General features: G+C 44.1%; 1 protein-coding gene across 1 annotated transcript in view; it reads left to right on the top strand.

Moving 5' to 3' along the window:
• fancf (FA complementation group F) overlaps positions 1-19,481 on the top strand; it is a 137,069-nt gene extending 117,588 nt beyond the window's left edge. Inside the window, exon 2 of the transcript XR_013886778.1 lies at positions 19,424-19,481. The gene's annotated coding sequence lies outside the window, so the exon portion shown is untranslated. The remainder of the gene's footprint in view (positions 1-19,423) is intronic.
• Positions 19,482-20,288: the final 807 nt, after the last annotated feature.

The following is a 20,288-nucleotide window of genomic DNA, read 5'->3' on the forward strand; positions in this document are numbered from 1 at the left end:
TTTTTCTGATTGGCTGCCATCAATTTGGTGGGAAATCAGGGAATTTTCCCATTCTGTTAAAGTCATTGTGAATGATTAGGAAAACACTCACACAGGTCACCAGACAATACTCCTGAGAGATTTATGCGTAAAGCATTTCAGGGCATTTAAAGTTTATTTATTAGTGTCACAAGTAGGTTTATATTAATATTGTAATGAAGTTACTGTGAAAATCTGTTGGTTGCCAGACTCCGGCACCTGTTCAGGTACACTGAGGGAGAATTTAGCATGGCCAATGCACCTAACCAGCACATCTTTCAAACTGTGGAAAGAAACCGGAGCACCCAGTGGAAACCCACACAGGCACAGGGAGAACATGCAATCTCCGCACAGACAGTGACCCAAGCCGGGTATCGAACCTGGGTCCCTGGCGCTGTGAGGAAGTGGTTCTAACCGCTGTGCCACCGTGCCGACATTTCATAGAATCATAGAATCCTCACAATGCAGAAGGAAGCCACTCAGCCCATCGAGTCTGCACTGACAACAATCCCAGCCAGGCCCCATCCCCACAACCCCACACATTTACCCTGATAATCTCCCTGACACTAATGGGCAATTGAGCATGGCCAATCAACCTGACGACACATTTTTGGACTGTGGAGGAAAGCAGAGCACCCGGAGGAAACACACGCAGACACAGGGAGAACGTGCAGACTCCATATCGACAGTGACATAAACCAGAATTGAATCCGGGCGACAGAGCACATTTTTGTAATATTAGGTTATGTAATACATAACAGGCTACAAGATAAAGGCAGGTAAAATTGCCAGCACCAAAACATCCCTCCCCAATCAGCTCAATGCATTCTATCCTGTTTTTGAGAAAGAGTTCAGCGAGAGCACGCCCTCCACTGTGGGAGCCTCGGACCAACCTGTATCCGAGGTCACCATTGCAGATGTCAGAGCAGCCTTCTCGGAGGTCACCTGCAGAAAACAACTGGCCCAGATGGGGTAGCCGGATGAGCAGTCAGATCCTGTGTGGATTAGCTGGTGGGGGTATTCGCAGACATCTTCAACTTCTCTTTACAGCAATCTGAGGTCCCTAACTGCTTCAAGAAGGCGACCATCGTTGCGGTGCCAAAGAAAAGTCAGGCAGTGTACCTTAATGGCTATCATCCAGTGGCTCTGACATCCATCATTGTGAAGTGTTTTGAAAGGTTAGTCACGGCACGGATCAATTCCATCCTTCCAGATTACCTGGGTTCACTACAATTCACCTACCGCCGCAACACATCCACAGCAGATACCATCTCCCTGGCCCTGCACTCAATCCTGGAACACCTAGATAACAAAGACACCTATGTCAGATTCCTATTTATTGACTACAGCTCAGCCTTCAGCACTATTATTCCTACAAAACTTGTCTCTAAACACTGTGGTCTTGGGCTTGACTCCTCCCTCTGCAACTGGACCCTGAACTTTTTAACTCACAAACCACAATCAGTAAGGATAGGCAACAATACCTCTTCCACGATCATCCTGAACACCGATGTCCAGAAGGCCGTGACCTCAGTGCCTTACTATACTCCTTATACACCGACGATTGTGTGACCAAGTTCCCCTCCAATTCGATTTTCAAGTTTGCTGGTGACACCACCGTAGTGGGACAGATCTCAAACAATGATGAGACGGAGTAGAGGAATGAGATAGAGAATCTGGTGAACTGGCGTGGCGACAGTAATCTCATCCTTGATGTCAACAAAATGAAGGGGATAGTCATTGACATCAGGAAGCATAGTGGCGGACATGCCCCAATAAACTTCAATAGGGGCACGGTAGAAATGGTCAAGAGCTTCAAGTTTTTAGATGTCCAGATCACCAACAACCTGCCCTGGTCCCCCCAGGCCGACACTATAGTTAAGAAAGCCAGAAGAGTAAGAAAATTTGGTGATGACTCTCACCAACTTTCACAGATGCACCATAGAAAGCATTCTTTCAGGTTGTATCACACCCTCATGTGGCTCCTATAACCGCAAGAAACTACAAAGGGTCATGACGAAGCCCAGTTCATCATGCAAACGAGCCACAAATTGTGCGGAGGGTGTGGAGAGTCTGCAGAAGGATCTAGATAGGCTGGGCGAATGGGCCAGGAAATGGCAAATGGAATTTAATGTTGGCAAGTGTGAGGTGGTCCACTTTGGTAGGAAGGACTATTACTTACGGGGCGAAAAACTGCAGCAGGCGACGGTGCAGAGGGACCTCGGCCTTGTGCATGAGTCGCAAAAACCCAGCTTGCAGGTGCAGCAGGTGGTCAGGAAGGCGAATGGGATGCTGGCCTTCATAGCGAGGGGGATTGAATATAAAAGTAGGGAGGTCTTGCTGCAGCTGTATAGGGCATTGGTGAGGCTGCAGCTGGAGTACTGTGTGCAGTTTTGGGCGCTGCACCTGCGCAAAGATATTTTGGCCTTGGAGGGAGGCAGAGGAGGTTTACTAGGCTGATACCGGAGTTGAGGGGTTGAGCTATGAGGAGAGGCTGAATAAACTGGGCTTGTACTCGTTAGAGTTTAGAAGAATGAGGGGAGATCTCATTGAGACGTATAAGATGATGAATGGGATGGATAGGATAGAGGTGGAGAGACTCTTCCCGCTCAAAAAAGACAGTAGGACTAGGGGGCACAGCCTCAAGACAAAAGGGGGGCGGTTTAGAATGGAGTTGAGGAGGAACTTCTTCACTCAAAGGGTGGTGAATCTCTGGAATTCTCTGCCCGTTGAAGTGGTGGAGGCTGCCTCGCTAAATATTTTTAAGACGCGGGTTGATGGGTTTTTGATAAGAGAGGGGATTAAGGGTTATGGGGAGAGGGCGGGAAAGTGGAACTGAGCAGCGACAGATCAACCATGATCTTATTGAATGGCGGGGCAGGCTTGAAGGGCTAGATGGCATACTCCTGCTCCTATTTCTTATGTTCTTATGTTCTTATGTTCTCCTACCCATTGACTCTGTCTGCACTTCCTGCTGCTTTGGAAAATCAGCCAGCATAATTAAGGACTCCATGCACTCTGGACATTTTCTCTTCCACTTTCTTCCAGCAGGAAAAAGATACAAAGGTCTAAGGTCATGTACCAACCGACTCAAGAACAGCTTCTTCTCTGCTGCCATCAGACTTTTGAATGGACCGACCTTGCATTAAGTTGATCTTTCTCTACACCCTAGCTATGACTGTAACCCTACATTCTACACTGTCTCCTTTCCTTCTCTATGAATGGTATGTACAGCACGCAAGAAACTATACTTTTACTGTATGCTAATAAATGTGACAATAATAGATCCAATCAAATGAAATCAAATCAAATCAAATGCAATAGCAAGTTCACCAGGCACAATCAGGAGACATAGTGGCACAATGATTAGCACTGCTGCCCCACAGCACTGGGGACTTGGGTTCAATTTTGTCCTTGGGTCACTGCCTGTGCAGAATCTGAGCATTATCCGCACATCTGCGTGGGTTTCCTCTGGGTGCTCCGGTTTCCTCCCACAGTCCAAAGATGTGTAGGTTAAGTAGATTAGCCATGCTAAATTGCTCCTTAGTGTCAGGAGGATTAGCAGGGTAAATACATGCGGTTATGGGCATAGGGCCAGGGTGGGATTGTTGTTGATGCAGTCTTGATGGGCCAAATAGTCTTCTTCTGCACTGTAGAGATTTTATTATTCTATGAGTATAATGGAATACTCCCTAATTGCCTGGATCAGTGCATCTCCAACAATTCTCGAAAAGCTTGACACCATCCAAGAAAAATCTGCCTGCCTGATTGCTCGCCCATTTACCACCTCCAGCATTCACTCCTTACACCTCTAAAGCATCAGTGTGTACAAATTACAAAATGCAGTGCAACAACTCTGCAAAGCTCTTTCAATAGCACCTTCCAAGCTCCAACCTCTGTCATTGAGAAGGACAAGGGCCATAGATGCATGGGAACACCACCACCTGCAAGTTCCCCTCCAAGTCACATGTCACATGCTGACTTGGAGCTTCCTGTCACTGTGTCAGAATTTGGAAACTCCTTTTCTGACAGTACTGTGGGTGTACTTACATCGTATGGACTGCAGTTGTTGAAGAAGTTGCCTCACCACCACCTTCTCGAGGTAATTAAGAATGGGCAGTTTGATCTCTGTGCTTTTTCCCAATCTTACTGTCAACATATTCAACTTCTTTCTCATTCAGTGAGTTTGCTCTGTACTATCTTAAACTATCAATGTTGGGAAGACGGTTGTCACAGCTAAGAAATTGAGCTTCCTGCAGAGTAGGGCAGCACAGTGGCACAGTGGTTAGCACTACTGCCTCACAGTGCCAGGGACCCGGATTCAATTCCCAGCTTGCGTCACTGCCTATGTGGAGTTTGCACATTCTCCCTCTGTCTGTGTGGGTTTCCTTTGGGTGCTCCGGTTTCCTTCCGCACTCCAAAGATGTGTGGGTTAGGTGGATTGGCCATGCTAAATTGCCCCTTAGTGTCAGGGGAACTAGCAGGGTGAATATTTGAGGTTGTGGGAATAGGGGCTGAGTGGGATTGTGGTCGGTGCAGATTCAATGGGCTGAATGGTCTCCTTCTGCACTGTAGGGTTTCTAATCATACTTCTGGAAGCTTATGTCATTAGTCTTATATAAATATGTGGGATAAGCTTTTCAAAAAAAGTAGCCTAGCCTTCAATTATTTTCCCATATTCAAAAGCAGAACAAGGGAATGATGGCATCTGTAATGTCACTGGATTAGCAATCCAGAGGCCCAGGATAATTCTCTGGGAACAAGGGTTCAAATCCTGCCACACCAGCTGGTGAAAATTAAATTGAATTAGTTATTAAAACTGGAATTTAAAGTTATCCTAATGGGCAGCCATGGACTAGTGGATCATTTTACAAACATAACATCAGCCTGGCATATACATGGCAGGAATGTGCACCATGTACAAGATGCATTGCAGGTACTTGCCAAGGCTCATTTGACAGCGTGTTTCAAACTTGCAACCTCTCCCACTTGGAAGAGCAAGAGCAGCAGACAAGTTGAAGTTTATTTATTAGTATCACAAGTAGGCTTACATTAACACTGCAACAAAGTTACTGTGAAAATCCACTTGTTGCTACACTCTGGGGCCTGTTCAGGTACACCGAGGGAGAATTTATCATGGCCAATGCACCGAACCAGCACGTCTTTCGGATTGTGGGAGGAAACTGGAGCATCCGGAGGAAACCCATGCAGACACAGGGACAACATGCAGACTGTCCACACAGACAGTGACCCAAGCTGGGAATCAAATCTGGGTCACTGGCACTATGAGGCAGCAGTACTCACTGTGCCACCGTGCTGTCGTAGATACATGGGAACACCAGCGAATGCAAATTCCCCTCCAAGTTGCACACCATCCTGAATTGGAAATGTCGGGTATTCCTTTACTGTCTCTGAGTCAAAAATGCTGGCCTAATCTGCAATGCTCATGTTCCATAAAGGAATTTTTAAAAACCCTAACTGGAAACATCTCAGATAATGTGAGCAGTTTGCTGTCCTCGGGAAACAGGGCCTGCTATTTTCATTGATATCTCTTCCAGGATGCAGCAACTGTAAATCTTGTACGATTCACACAGCTGACGAGTACTTCAAAGCCTTCAGTTATCTGTTTTGGACATGGCACCTTCCAAATTGGATTTCCCAATGGTTTGGTAGATACAATATTAATTCGAGAGTTGTAATTGACAATTTCCTTTGAGGTAAAATTTAGCAGAGCGTTCTGCCTTACTTTAAAGTTCTGCATAAAAGGAAAGAGAACATAAGCTGCTAATGCGTGTTTTGTCACATTGTGCTGACAGTGTTGTTCTTTGAATAGACACCTATCTAATTGGCACTTATGACACATCTAGCACTGTGAAGAGATTAATTTTCACCTATGCTTAATTTTGCTTCTTTCACTGTCAGACCTTATACCCAATATAAAGGTGTGAAATTCAAATCTGTTTGATCATCGAAGTGACTCACAATGGTGAAAGTGTGTGCAGGTTTGAAAATTTGCAGATGCAAATAAATATACTGACTGAAAGTCATATGAAGTGAAAAATTAAAATGATGTACTCTAAGAACAAAGAAAAGTGGAGATGCTGGTGTTGGACTAGGCTGGGCACAATAAGAAGTCTCACAACACCAGGTTAACGTCCAACAGGTTTATTTGGCATCATGAGCTTTTGGAGCGCTGCTCCTTCATCAGGTGAATGGAGAGTTGGGTTCACAAATACGGTATATTTAGACAAAGACACTATTGCAAGATAATGGTTGGAATGCGAGTCTTTACAGATAATCAAGTCTTTACAGGTACAGACAATACGAGTGGAGAGAGGGATAATCACAGGTTAAAGAAAAGTACAGCACAGGAACATGCCCTTTGGCCCTCCAGGGGCTGAATGGTCCTCTGCTGCTCCTATATTCTGTGCTCCTATGAGCCTCTACCATCACTATGTGTAGCTCCATGCTGCAACATGCAGATAAAATTGTAAGTTGCTGAAGTGGCTCAGACTCCTCGGTGGTCCAGTTGGCTCAGTTGGCAGGATCAGAATGGTGCCAACATATGGGGTTCATTCTCCATTCCAGCTAGGTGGATGTGGGATTTGCCTCCCTGAATGGAGAAGATCACCGCACTGTGGGTTGGACCTGCCCTTAGTCAGAGAACCAAAGAAGAGTGTTTAAGGCGTATTTATCAAGAATGGTTGAGTTGGTTTCACTGCAAGTATCCTGAGGGCGTGACAAAATGTTACTATGTCACAACAGTACAGATATTATTTGTTCAATAGTCAGTATTCCCCAGTATCAAAACCTGTCATTCATCTTTACAATCTGAGTTTTAAGTTCTTTTTGCATTCATAACTTTTGTTTTATTCATTCGTGGGACATGGATGTCGCTGGCTGGCCAGCATTTATCGCCCATCCTTAGTTGCCCTTGAGAAGGTGGTGGTGAGCTGCCTTCTTGAATCGCTGCAGTCCACATGCTGGGGGTTGATCCGCAATGCTTTGTTGACATTTTATAGCGATTGATACGACTGAGTGGCTTGCTGGGCCATTTCAGAGGGCAATTGAGAATCAACCACATTGCTGTGCTTCTGAAGTCACAGGTAGGCCAGACTGGGTAAGAACGGCAGATTTTCTTTCCTAAAGGACACGACTGAACCAGATGGGTTTCTCCAACAATTGGCAATGGTTTCATGGTCATTGGTAGGCTCTTAATTCTGGATATTTTATATTGAATTCAAATCCCACAACTGTTGTAGTGGGATTTGAAGCCCAGAACATTATCTGGGTTTCTGGATTAATAGTTGAGCAATAACACCACTGGGCCATTACCTAAATAATACAGTTTGACCTATTACGATGCTGTTACTAGAAGTATTTAATGCAATTAATTATAAATCTCTGTTGCAAACCATCTTTGAATATTTTTTTCCCCTCTGGCAAAACACTTGCAGCACCTTGAGTACATAGCAGCCTTGCCCACACAGTCTATTTTTAAAAAATAGCTTAAATGAATGCCACAATGCTAAGTGATCCTGGCATTTCCAGATAGGAGAGTTTAAAACAAAGAAGCTTGACAAGGCAAGTGGGTTGATGTGAAAAGTTACCATGCCATAGCTATGCCCCGTGAAATCACGGGGAACAGTGACTCTTTCCTCTGCGTCACCTTACTGTGGACTAATTAAACCCCTTGAGAATCCAGACAGACACTTGTGAATTATTCAGAAGCTTTGATTAGTGAGCTGGAAAGAGGAACAGGACTACGATGTAACAACAAAAAACCCATTGCATCACAGCCAAAGTGATCAGTCCCCAAAATGAGGAACGTACTTGTAAACTGAAACATGTGATAACTTTTCTGACTTACGTCAGCTCCCGGTTTGGCGTGCCACTTTTTTAGAAAAATTCTTATCCATGTCTTCAAACCCCTCATTGGCCTGCTCCCCACCCCTGCAACCCCACACCCACCTCAAACCACAACTCTGCCACCCCCTAGCTCTACAACATTCTGGGATCAACTTGCTTCTCCAATTCTGACCTCGTTAACATCCCCAAATTAATTGGGCCCTCATTTCCAAAAATGTATTCTAGTTTAACGCTTGTAAAGGGAGGTGACTGCTTAGTGGTATTATCACTAGATTATTAATCCAGAAACTCAGGTCATGTTCTGGGGACCTGGGTTCGAATCCCACCATGGCAGATGGTGGAATTTGAATACAATTAAAACAAATCTGGAATTAAGAATCTACTGATGACCATGAAACCATTGTGGATTGTTGGAAAAACCCATCTGGTTCACTAATGTCCTTTAGGGAAGGAAATCTGCCATCCTTACTTGGTCTGGTTTACATGTGAATCCTGAGCCACAGCAATGTGGTTCACTTTCAACTGCCCTCGGGCAACCAGGGATGGGCAATAAATGCTGACCAGCCAAAGACGCCCATGTCCCATGAATGAATAAAAAAAATTGTACAACTGTTCAAAATTGACATTAGCAAAAGTCCATCAGGTAGTGGTTAACTCCTAGATTAATTTATTTTGATACACTGGATGAGATGCCTGACTGCAGTCATTATCAGTTATACTTACAACATCCATTTGATTTTCATGTAAAACATTTTCTGATGCATGCAGCCCAGGAAGGGAAGACTTCAGCCACTGGCCTTTCCCCATTAAGCCTTTGCAACAACTGTCCCAAGATTTAGCATGTTCCTCAACACGTAGTCGTGGACTATGTTTAAAGTTTATTTATTGGTGTTGAAAGTAGGCTTACATTATCACTGCAATGAAGTTACTGTCACCACACTCCAGCACCTGTTCAGATAGACTGAGGGAGAATTTAGCATGGCCAATGCACCTAACCAACACATCTTTTGGACTGTGGGAAGACACCTGAACATGTGGAGGAAACCCACTCAGACACGGGTAGAACGTGCAAACTTTGCACAGTGACCCAAGCCAGGAATCGAACCTCGATCCCTGGCACTGTGAGGCAGCAGTGCTAAGTACTGTGCCACTGTGCTGCCTCCAGTCTGCAACTCTTGGTCAACAAATCTCTGTTTATGGAAGCACAGCAAGTTTAAAGAGTATTCCTCACTGAGTTGATGGTTCTCCAAGTAGCAGTGAATGTTTGTTTCGGTGTGTGTCCTTGGAGCAGAATCCTGCATTGCTGAGCTACCCAGGATGAACTCTGACAAAAACCATCGCATTTTTGTCAAGACCTATTTACAAAAATATATCTTTGAAGGCCTTGGACAGTTCCCTCTTTCCCACCACAGCCACCTTCAGGGCAAAGTCCAGAAGTGGTCAGGCTCTGGCTGCGTACGAAAGACCTAACAGTAATGTACCTACTCACAACAAGCCAAGATATATCTTGATGCTTCATAGAATCATAGAATCCCTGCAGTGCAGAAGGAGACTATTTGACCCATCAAGTCTGCACTGACAACAATCCCACCCAGGCCCTGTCCTTTCGACTTTATATTTGCCTGTTTGACAATGAGGCAGTCTGAGGTTGATGATTTATTCGGGGGCTAATAGGGTCTGGCATCTCTTTTTCTCATAGGTTCTTGGAGACGGGTTGTTGCCTGACTGATTTTTCAGCAAAGGTATTTTCTGGTGCAAAACTTTGAGAGGAACTACCAATGTTTGCGCACAAAAGTTGGACCCAATTGTGGATTTCTTTACCAAACCCGATTTTGGAGAGCACATCTGTCATGTAAGTGTGCCATATTCTTTCAAAGGCCTTTTCCTGGTGCAAGCTGATGATGTAGAGATGCCGGCGTTGGACTGGGGTCAACACAGTAAGAAGTCTGACAAAACCAGGTTTAAGTCCAACCAGTTTATTTGATAGTAATCCCACAAGCTGATGAGGCAAGTGTGCAGCCCCACTGCTCCACACATGGGTGATCGCATCTCTGTGTAGTGCAAAATTATAAAAGATCTTCCTGCCGACTACATTGCAGTTTTGGTGCACCATCAACTCCAGGGCAATCGTGATTTGACTGGTGATGCCTTGGACAGGATTTTGAGTCCACGTTAAGGTCTAAAACCGGCTGCCAATTTCCGATTTCCTTTTTCACTTGTGGATAAGGGTGCTCACGACTTTCTGACATACTGCTGCCCAGAAAGATGGGACAGTATTCTGCCCCCATCCATTGTGGTGGGGGCAGGGAAGTAAAATGTGCTCCAAAGGTCCATTGACTTCAGTAGGAACTGAAAACCCCGCAGTGAGGGGGGAACATACAGTTCTACCCATACTCTAGCGCACTTTCAACAGATCTGAGTCCATACAGCACAGAAGGAGGCCATTCGGCCCACTGAGCCTGCACCAATCACAGTCTCACCCAGGCCCTATTCCCGTAACCCCACGCATTTACCCTGCTAATCCCCCCTGATACTGGGGCAATTTTGCATGATCAATCAACATAACCCACGCATTTTTGGAAGGTGAGAGGAAACTGGAGCACCCAGAGGAAACCCACGCAGACATGTGGAGAATGCGCAAACTCCACACAGACAGTGACCAAGACTGGAATTGAACCTGGATCCCTGACACTATGAGGCAGCAGTGCTAACCACTGTGCCACCATGCCGCCCTAGTCAACCTATTAAATAATACAATTTGGTAAGCTGTTGTTTAGAATCATAGAATCATAGAACCCTACTGTGCAGAAAGAGGCCCTTCGGCCCATCGATTCTGCACCGAACACAATCCCACCCAGGCCCTACTCTCATATCCCTACATATTTTACCCACTAACCTACGCATCTTAGGACACTAAGGGGCAATTTTTAGCATGGCTAATCAACCTAATCCGCACATCTTTGGACTGGGGAAGGAACCCAGAGTACCTGGAAGAAACCCACACAGACACAAGGAGAATGTGCAAAAACCATACAGTTTCTGCGAGCTTTACTTGTCTTGGATATAGGAGAGGTTACGTTGAATAATTAATATGAGTTTAATCATGTGTAATAATGAATTAATAACTATAATATTCAATTAACCAATTATTATATACTGCTTAATTGCAATCAATACAAGACAGTCTTACCATGTAACTGGTCCTTTGCAGTTGCACCCTTAATTGACAAGTGAAATATATCATATGGCCTTAAGTCAGTATAAAGCTACACTTCTAAGGTTTAATTACAGAGCAAGAGCATGAAGTCAGTCCAAGTTGGACAGATATGAGTATGTAACCATTCTGCTCCCAAGCAATTAAGAATTGTACTCATCCGAAGGCCCTATTGTGTGAAGAAAACAATTGTGAGGTTTTGAACCTTAAGCCTTATGATCTTGGAATTAAGGTAACCTTTTAACAAGGGAGTGCCTTAAGAAAGAAGCAGCACTTACACATATTCTTTGATGTCAGGGGGATTAGCAGGATAAATATATGGGGTTATGGGGACAGGGTCTGGGTGGGATTGTTGTCGGTTGATGGGCTGAATGGCCTCTTTCCGCACTGCAGGAATTCCATGGTATTTACCTCGCGCTGCAACACGCACAAATATTTTTCACAGTTGTGTGCTTCCCTATCTCAAATAAACGGACAAAGAAACACTCGCCGGAACTCTACTGCCTCATCCACCATGGAATCGGAGCAGGAGAGGATCCGACAATGGAAATCTCCGTTGACTTTGGGCTGGAATTTCCGATCTTGCCTGAGTGAGGCTGTAAAATCTCGCCTGCTCTGTTATTTGTTATTTCAGTTGAACAGCCATAAAATTCAATGAAATAACAGAGAAGGCTATAATGAGAAGACCGATCCCACAAGGTAAACTGACACCTGACACAGTAGAAGCTGAGAAATATTATGTTACCTCCAATCCAAACGGACAGAGAAATTGATATGAGAGGAATGGAGCGGAAATCATAGAATCCCTACAGTGTAGAACGAGGCCATTTAGCCCATTGAGACTACATTGATCGTAATCCCACCCAGACCATATCCCCACTCATTTACCCTACTAGTCCACCTGACACTAAGGGGCAATTTAGCATGGCCAATCTACCTGGCCCACACATCTTTGGACTGTAGGAGGAAACTGGAGAACCCAGAGGAAACCCACGCAGACATGGGGAGAATTTGCTAACTCCACCCAGACAGTGATCCAAGCCAGGAATCAAACCAGGTCCCTGGTGCTGTGAAGCAGCAGTGCTAACCATTGTGCGATCATGCCACTGGTGAAAATTTAGAAACAAAAAGGGAAATGAAAAGCAAAGGGAAAAAGAAGCAAAGAAGAGAAAGGGAGAGAGAAGTCCGGCCAGAGAGAGAGATCTGGCAGTTTGAATTGGCAAAGGGAAAATTGAAATTGTAAAGTGCAGATATTGCAGATTCAGTCGAAATTCTGATTCAGAGCAAAGTTTGAGAAACATTCATGAAAATTCAGTGAAGGAGAGGTTTAAAATCCCTTTCAAAAATTTGCAAAAACATTAACATTGTCAGAAGAGACTTGGACCCAAATGTTTCAGGGTGAATTATTTGGCAGGGTCCACAAAGGTATTCCGTGTTATCAGGGGAAAGCTGACTGGTGCATGATCTGAGAAAAACTGCCATTTTAAATGCCTGTGAGCTAGGGAGGCAAAGTGGTGAGTGGTTAGCACTGCTACCTTGCAGCGCTAGGGACCTAGGTTCAATTCCTGGCTTGGGTCACTGTCTGTGTGGAGTCTGCACATTTTCCCTGTGCCTGTGTGGGTTTCCTCTGAGCGCTCTGATTTTTCTCCCACAGTCTGAAGATGCACAGGTTAGGCTAACTGGCCCTTTTATTGTTAGTGTGGTGGGTTATGGGGATAGGGCATGGATGGGATTGTTATCAGTTGATGGGCCGAATGGCCTCCTTCTGCACTGTAGGGATTCTATGATTCTAGTACTTGAAGCCTGAATTCAGAAATTCCCTAAAGTGGCCTGCCCAGAGTTACACTGAATTTGAAAGAGAGAAACACGTGGCTTTTGACTGCTGGGTATAATCTTTAAAATTAAACTCCTTGCGTAAAAACAACATTGGGGGAATTTAAAACCATTGTCCCAGTTAATATAAGATCCCATAATGAAGAACAAGAATAATGATGGTGCGAGATGTGGCTATCACAGCAGATGATGATGAGCTGACACAGAGCACAGAGACCCTTTGATCCAATAGTCCCCAGAGGTCTGGGAAGAAGAGAATGTTGGAGAACAATGGGAATTGGGATAGTTGTGAAAGAGCAAGCAAAGAAGGAACATAAGAACATAAGAAATAGGAACAGGAGTAGGCCATCTAGCCCCTCGAGCCTGCCCCGCCATTCAACAAGATCATGGCTGATCTGAAGTGGATCAGTTCCACTTTCCCGCTCTCTCCCCATAACCCTTAATTCCCTTGTCTATCAAAAATCTATCTACTCGTTACTTAAATATGGTCAGCGAGGTAGCCTCCACCACTTAAATGGGCAGAGAATTCCAGAGATTCACCACCCTTTGAGTGAAGAAGTTCCTCCTCAACTCTGTTCTAAGGAGAAGATAACGCAAAGGAGATGGAGACTGGGTAGGAAGGACAGATCAACCTACAACTTTAAAAATAAGTCAGAAAGAGGCTAGTTCAACTTGCTTTCATTGTGGCAAACCCAGCCACATAAAAATGGAATATTGGGGTTACCAAGGCAATCCACAAGGGACTCTTGTGGTTAAATCAATGGCTACAGTGAAGAGAGTTGTGAGTTTATGTTCAAACGTTGCAGTAGTTGACCCCAAACATTTGTCAGGACTTATTGCTTAGCTGGAAAATGATCCCTGGCTTTGCTAAGATGCCATAAAATTAAACTAGCATTCTCAGGGACACTGGTTGCTTGTAAACTTCTCTCATGGCAGGCTGGCATGGTGACATAGCAGTTAGTGCTGCTGCCCCACAGTGCCAGGGACCCAGGTTCAATTCCAGCCGTGTGGAGTTTACACATTTTCCCTGTGTTGATGTGGGTTTCCACCAAGGACAAGGAGATTTTTTTTATCCATTCATGGGACATGGAGCATCACCGGCTGGCCAGCATTAATTGCCCGAGGGCAGTTTAGTATCAACTACATTGCTCTGGCTCTGGAGTCACATGTGGGCCAGACCAGGTAAGGATGACTGATCTCCTTCATTAAAGGACATGAGTGAACCAGATGGGTTTTCCCAACAATTGACAACGGTTTCGTGGTCATCAGTAAATTCTTAATTCCAGGTATTTTTTATTGAATTCAAATTCCACCATCTGCCATGGAGGGATTTGAGCCCCTAGTCCACAGGACATTGACTGAGTTTCTGGATTAATTGTCAAGCGATAATACTACTAGGCCATCGCCTCCCCTGTGCTTTGTCTTGGAATTACTCCACAGGAGAGAAATAAATTCCTGCCACAATCCTTGCACAGATTAGACCTGTCTCTCATTCTGTCCAGACCAGAGATGATGTTACCTGGAGGACACTAGCAGACCAGCTGTTGACTGGGAGAACAGATCTGCCGGGATTGGAACCTGCAGAGAATCCAGATTCAACTGTATAAATTCCTGACCTGAATATTCTACAACCCTGACATAAACAGATGCAATTCAGGAAAGCAACACCTCATTTGCAGATCAGACACTGAGACAACCTCTAGTGCCTATGTCAATGCCAGATGTTACCAGATGTGAAGGGGAAGACACCAGATGTTTACTATCAAATGTTCCGAAAGGGATGACTTCAGGATCTTATTAATACTGACTGACTTATTGATTATTGTTTCGAACTAGTTGGAGATGTTCACTTGAAGGGGGGAGGAAATACTATATATTTATGTTAATTCTTATTAACTTACTGAAGCTCATTTTTTAACTGTATTCAGGTATTCATTGGAAGTGATAAGTCCCCAGCGTGGGAAACAGACAGGGAAGAAGCAGCTATATAGGAGAACACACATCTGTAAATAAAACTCCATTGTTTTAAACCCTCCATGGTACCACCATCATTCTCCAAAATACAACAGATCCTTCTGTTCAAATATCTCTAACATCTCACCCCTTTGGCGCGATTTAAACAGAAGTGGCTGATGGCAACCTCAAGAAGCTACAAAAGGGTGTGAACGTAGCCCAGTCTATCACGCAAATCAGCCACCCATCCATCCACACTTCTGGCTGCCTTGGAAAAGCATAATCAAGGACTCCACGCACCCCAGACATACCCTCTTCCATCTTCTTCCATGGGGAAAGAGATATAAAAGTTTGAGATAATATCCCAACCAACTCAAGAATAGGTCCTTCCCTGCTGCCACCAGACTTTTGAATGGACATAGCATATCTTAAGCTGATCTTTCTCTACACCTGGCTATGACTATAACACTACATTCTTACCCTTTCCTTTCCTTCTCTATGAGCGGTATGCTTTGTCTGTATAGTGCGCAAGTAGCAATACTTTTCACTGTATACTAATACATGTGATAATAATATATGAAATATACAGAAAATAGGCAATTGTGTGCAAAACATACCTTTCTCCTCTTGTACTAATGTGGATCTGCATTTTATGATAATGAAAGAAGCCTTTCTGATCACATATATTTCAAAATGGTCCTAATTTATCTGTTCAAAAACTAAATTCCATGTTATCACCACTGAGACTTGCAATCCTAGTCAATGCTGGTCTCAATCAATGCCAGGGTGGTGCAGTGGCACAGTGATTAGTGCAGATGTCTACAGCGCCAGGGACCTGGGTTCAATTCCTGGCTTGGGTCACTGTTTTTGTGGAGTTTGCATGTTCTCCCCATGGGTTTTTTCCAGGTGCTGCAGTTTCCCCCCATAGTCCAAAAGATGTGCTGGTTAGCTGCATTGACCCAAACAGGCACTGGGGTGTGGCAACTTGGGGAATTTCATAGTAACTTCATTGCAGTGTTAATGTAAACCTTACTTGTGACGAATAAATAAACTTTACTTTTCTCTCACACTCACCCAAATCCTGAGACTGGGGGAGGGGGGGAATGAGGCTCAAGGATGTGATATAATAGTGTGCGAGTCAATGACTGGGGTTGTTCATGAACAATGGCTGGAGAAGGAACTGACATGGCATCGGAACACTGGAGATTGAGCTGGGATTAGATTATGTCGGTGCGGTCTGAATTGCAGTGGGATATGAATTATTAAGTGGTTTCAAAAGGGAGATAGACATATTTCTAATAAAAAAAGGCATATGGGGAACAGGTGGGGAGGTTTGAGACCAGGGAGAGATCAGCCATGATCTGATTGAATGGAGGAGAAGGCTTGATGGGCTGAATTTGCCTACTTCTGCTCCTAATTCCTGTGTTCCTATGTTCTTATATTTGATACTTAAGCCTCCTTCACTTGCTGTGGTATATTGCACTTGGGAATGTCAAATTAAAAAGCAAAAAAGAATCCTCTTCCCTGGCACGCTTAAGACACATGCATGCTGCAGTAGCATATTCTGTCATTACAGTACAGTATCTGTGACATGAGCTAAGTAAGTCTTATTCTCACTGTGGCAAAAAAAACTGATAGTAGAGAGAGGGGAACAGGTGTATTTAGTGTCAGGGAGAGAAAGGATGTGTTCTGGTGAAGGAATACATTGCTGTTTCATCTGAAAAGGGTGAGGCAGACAATACCTTACCAGATGGTGCTCAATGCTCATTAAAATTATAGCTATACACAAATATGAAAGTTTCCTTTAATTGAAATGTGGTGTTTATAAATCCAAGCGTGTGTGTGTGTGTGTGTGAGTGTGTGTGCATGTGTGTGTGTGTGTGTGTGTGTGTGTGCGCATGTGTGTGTGTGTGTGTGTGTGCATATGTGTGTGTGTGCGTATGTATGTGTGTACGCACGCGCATGCGCGTGTGTGTGTGCATGTGAGTATGATTTGGGGATATTTTTTTAAGAGGCTCCAGCCTCTGAATTTTTGGCAGTCTCTGAAATCAATTGTATTAAGATTTTAATGAGAGCTGGCTCCATATCCTTTATGTACTGGCCATTTATAATCCCTGATGCTGTTTCACACTAAGCTGGCAGTGATAATACTCTAGAGGAATTCGGATTTTACGGAGATTAATGATGGAAGGATTTATGTGCAGTACAAGTTATAGGCCATTGGGCATCACTGCAATGAATTAAAATCAGGGTGCTCTAATTTGTTATAGATCCATAGTCATCGTATTTATCTTCCTGTCACATTACGAATTCTAATTTGTCAGTAAAACATGATGTTTTGATTGACGCTTGGCCCTTGCTGAAATCTGTTAACCATTCAAAAGATTTAAATGTTGGGAGAGTGCAAAAGCCCCTATCTGTTCATCTTATGTCACATACTAAAGCTAAGCTATTTTGCTTTTGTTACGGGACACCAAGTAATTTTCCTTAACATGTTTGCCACGTCTCATTTTAAGTGAGAATTTTTAAGAATGATTTATCATATCAATGGCCTGTAGGTCTGCTGGGGTAGTAATGGATTCCCGCTTAGAGGGCTTGAGTTCAAATTCAGCTGCCGTCTCCGGCTAAATTAAGCTGCTTGGTGGCAGGGTCACTGGACTGGTTGATTTGCAGCGTTCTGCCTCAGGGGGAGGGTACCTTGTCAGAGAGACGACTCATATTCCTCTGGGGCACCTCCTGACTCATACAAAGTGTCATTGTGGACAGCTGAACTGGCTCATCCAGCCATCTCAGGGAAAACCTGTAAATGAAAGGTTGGAAGTGGAACTGTAAGAAGAGGGAAGTTAATAAAAGCATTTCAATGATTGTGAATTCCTGCCAGTCTGATAATGAGAGGTCATCCAGGCTCTGAGAGCAGTGTAAATTATGATTCTACATACTGCAGAATGTAATGAAAGACTTGCATTGATATAGCGCTTCTCACAACACCACAGTGTCCCAAAGCGCTGAACAGCCAATGAAGTACCTTTAAGCTGTAAGAAATGTAAGAAATGCAGCATCTATTTTTCATGTGGCAAGCTCACACAAATAGCACTGAGACAATCTTATTTTAATTGCAGTTTGGCTAAGACACCCAAAGAGAATTTCTAAGCTCCTCTTCAAACAGAGAAATGTCCACCTGAGAGTGCAGAAGGCACCCCAGTTTCAGATTTCATACTGAAGGCAGCACCTCCAGTAGTGCAGCACTCCCTCAGTACTGCATCACAGTTTCAGCTTAGGCTTTGTCTTCAAGCCTCTAGAGTGGGACTCTGAACCACACAACCTTCTGACTCAAAGGTGAGGGTGGCTGCACTGAGTCGCAGCTGAGACTGGTCGACCAACAGAGTGTTGCGGTGAGCGAAGATAGGGTGTTCTTTTCATATAGGGACTTTGTCCCCCAACACCTTTCTTATTTATAAAATTTATTTATTAATGTCACAAGTAGGCTTACATTAATACCACAATGAAGTTATTGTAAAAATCCCCTAGTTGCCTCTGTCTGGCGCCTGTTTGGGTACATTGAGGGAGAATTTAGCATGGCCAATGCACCTGGCCAGCATGTCATTCAGAGTGTGGGAGGAAAATGGAGCACCCAGAGGAAACCCATGCAGACATGGGGAGAATGTGTAGACTCCACACAGACAGTGACCCAAGCTGGGAATTGAACCCCGGTCTCTGGCGCTGTGAGGCAACAAAGCTAAGCACTGTGCCATTGTATTGCTTCTGTATTCATAGCTGGACTGCGCATCAAGACTACAATTTTCATACCTCGGTTGAAGGGGGTGATAATGTCCTGCCAAATAACTTTCCTGGCTGGAGGGAACATTGCAGGAGCATAGTTTAAATAGTTACTGGTCTAATTTCCACTCCCTTTCCACCCAATTCCTGGTAGCTGCCGCTTCTTTTAGCCGACTGAGGTACCCGCCAGAATTAAGTGTTGTTCCTGAATGAGCTCTGTTCCCATCAAGTCTTCTTTCATCTCATACTTCTTTAGCTATTCAGTACTTTGAGATAGCTTGGGGTTGTGAGAGGTGCTACATAAGTGCAAGTCTTCCATGACATTCTTCAATCTAAGAGGGTGACTGCTTTTATTTAAAATCAATCGCAGCGTTGATTTTAAAGTAGTCTCCCAAACAACCAGAGTCTCCATAATTGACGGTTAGATGTCTTTTCCCTTCCTGAGTCACAGTGGAAGTTGGTATTGTAAAGGTCCCTTTTCAATTCAGCCCTCGTTTAAAGGTCTTCTGTTCTGCTGAGCCCTTAGAAATTCTTCAGTTACAGCTGCCCTTCCATTGATTTTTTGCAGGCAATATTTGGCTGCCTTTGTTCCACACATAGGTGTTCCACACTTGCTTTGATACCCCCCAAACGAAAACAGAACTGAAAAGAAAATCACAGAAGGATTTAAAATGCGATGGAACAAATTCATACAAAAAAAAGCCTCTGGCCCTTTAAGAGCTCCTTGTTTACCAAGCTTCCCTTTATTTCCCTCTCCAGATGGGTAAGCCGAATATACAGCATGACCCAGTCACAACTAAAAGGGAAGCCGTTCGCATTCTCACCTACATGGATTTTTCATTGTCTGTCAATGTTGAAATGAAGCTTCTGAACGATATATGGTTTTCTTTAAATTTATTTATTACTGTCTCAAGAAGGCTTACATTAACACTGCAATGAAGTCATGCTGAAAATCCCCTCATGTGTGGTATGGTGGTACAGTGGTTAGCACTGCTGCCTCATAGTGCCAGAGTTCAATTCTGGCCTCGGGTCACTGTCTGTGTGGAGTCTGCGTGTTCTCCACGTGTCTATGTGGGCTCCCACAGTCCAAAGATGTGTGGGTTAGGTGCTTTGGCCGTGCTAAATTGCCTCTGTGTGTCCTGGGATGTGTAGGTTAAAGGGAATCAGCAGGATAAATGTGTGGGGATAGGGCCTGGGGTGCGAATGTGGTTGGTGCAGACTTGATGAGCCGGATGGCCTCCTCGTGCACTGTCAGGATTTTATGTTTCTATGAACTTCATTGCAGTGTTTATGTAAGCCTACTTGGATAACAAGCACATCCATGAGGGGTTCATGTGAAACTAGGTAGCATGACTGAGCATCCTAATTCCCTCATTCCTGCCTAACCCAATAGTGTTGATGGGTATAATCTTGATTATCAAAAGAGTACACCCTGCTGTTTCCTTGTGCTCAGTCACGATCGAAAACCATAGAATATTACATCCCACTGAGATCCCTGCAGTTCTCCTTAACCCTGTCTTCTTACCTCGGGCACAAATTGACTTTTTTTGTCAATCCTTTTATTCAATCTAAGCTATAGGAAACCAAAGAATAATCCAATATTCAGTTATTGGTAATCTCCCGA

The sequence above is a fragment of the Carcharhinus amblyrhynchos genome, chromosome 6, assembly GCF_965287045.1.
Source record: "Carcharhinus amblyrhynchos chromosome 6, sCarAmb.v2.hapA, whole genome shotgun sequence".
In the NCBI taxonomy this organism is placed as follows: domain Eukaryota; kingdom Metazoa; phylum Chordata; class Chondrichthyes; order Carcharhiniformes; family Carcharhinidae; genus Carcharhinus; species Carcharhinus amblyrhynchos.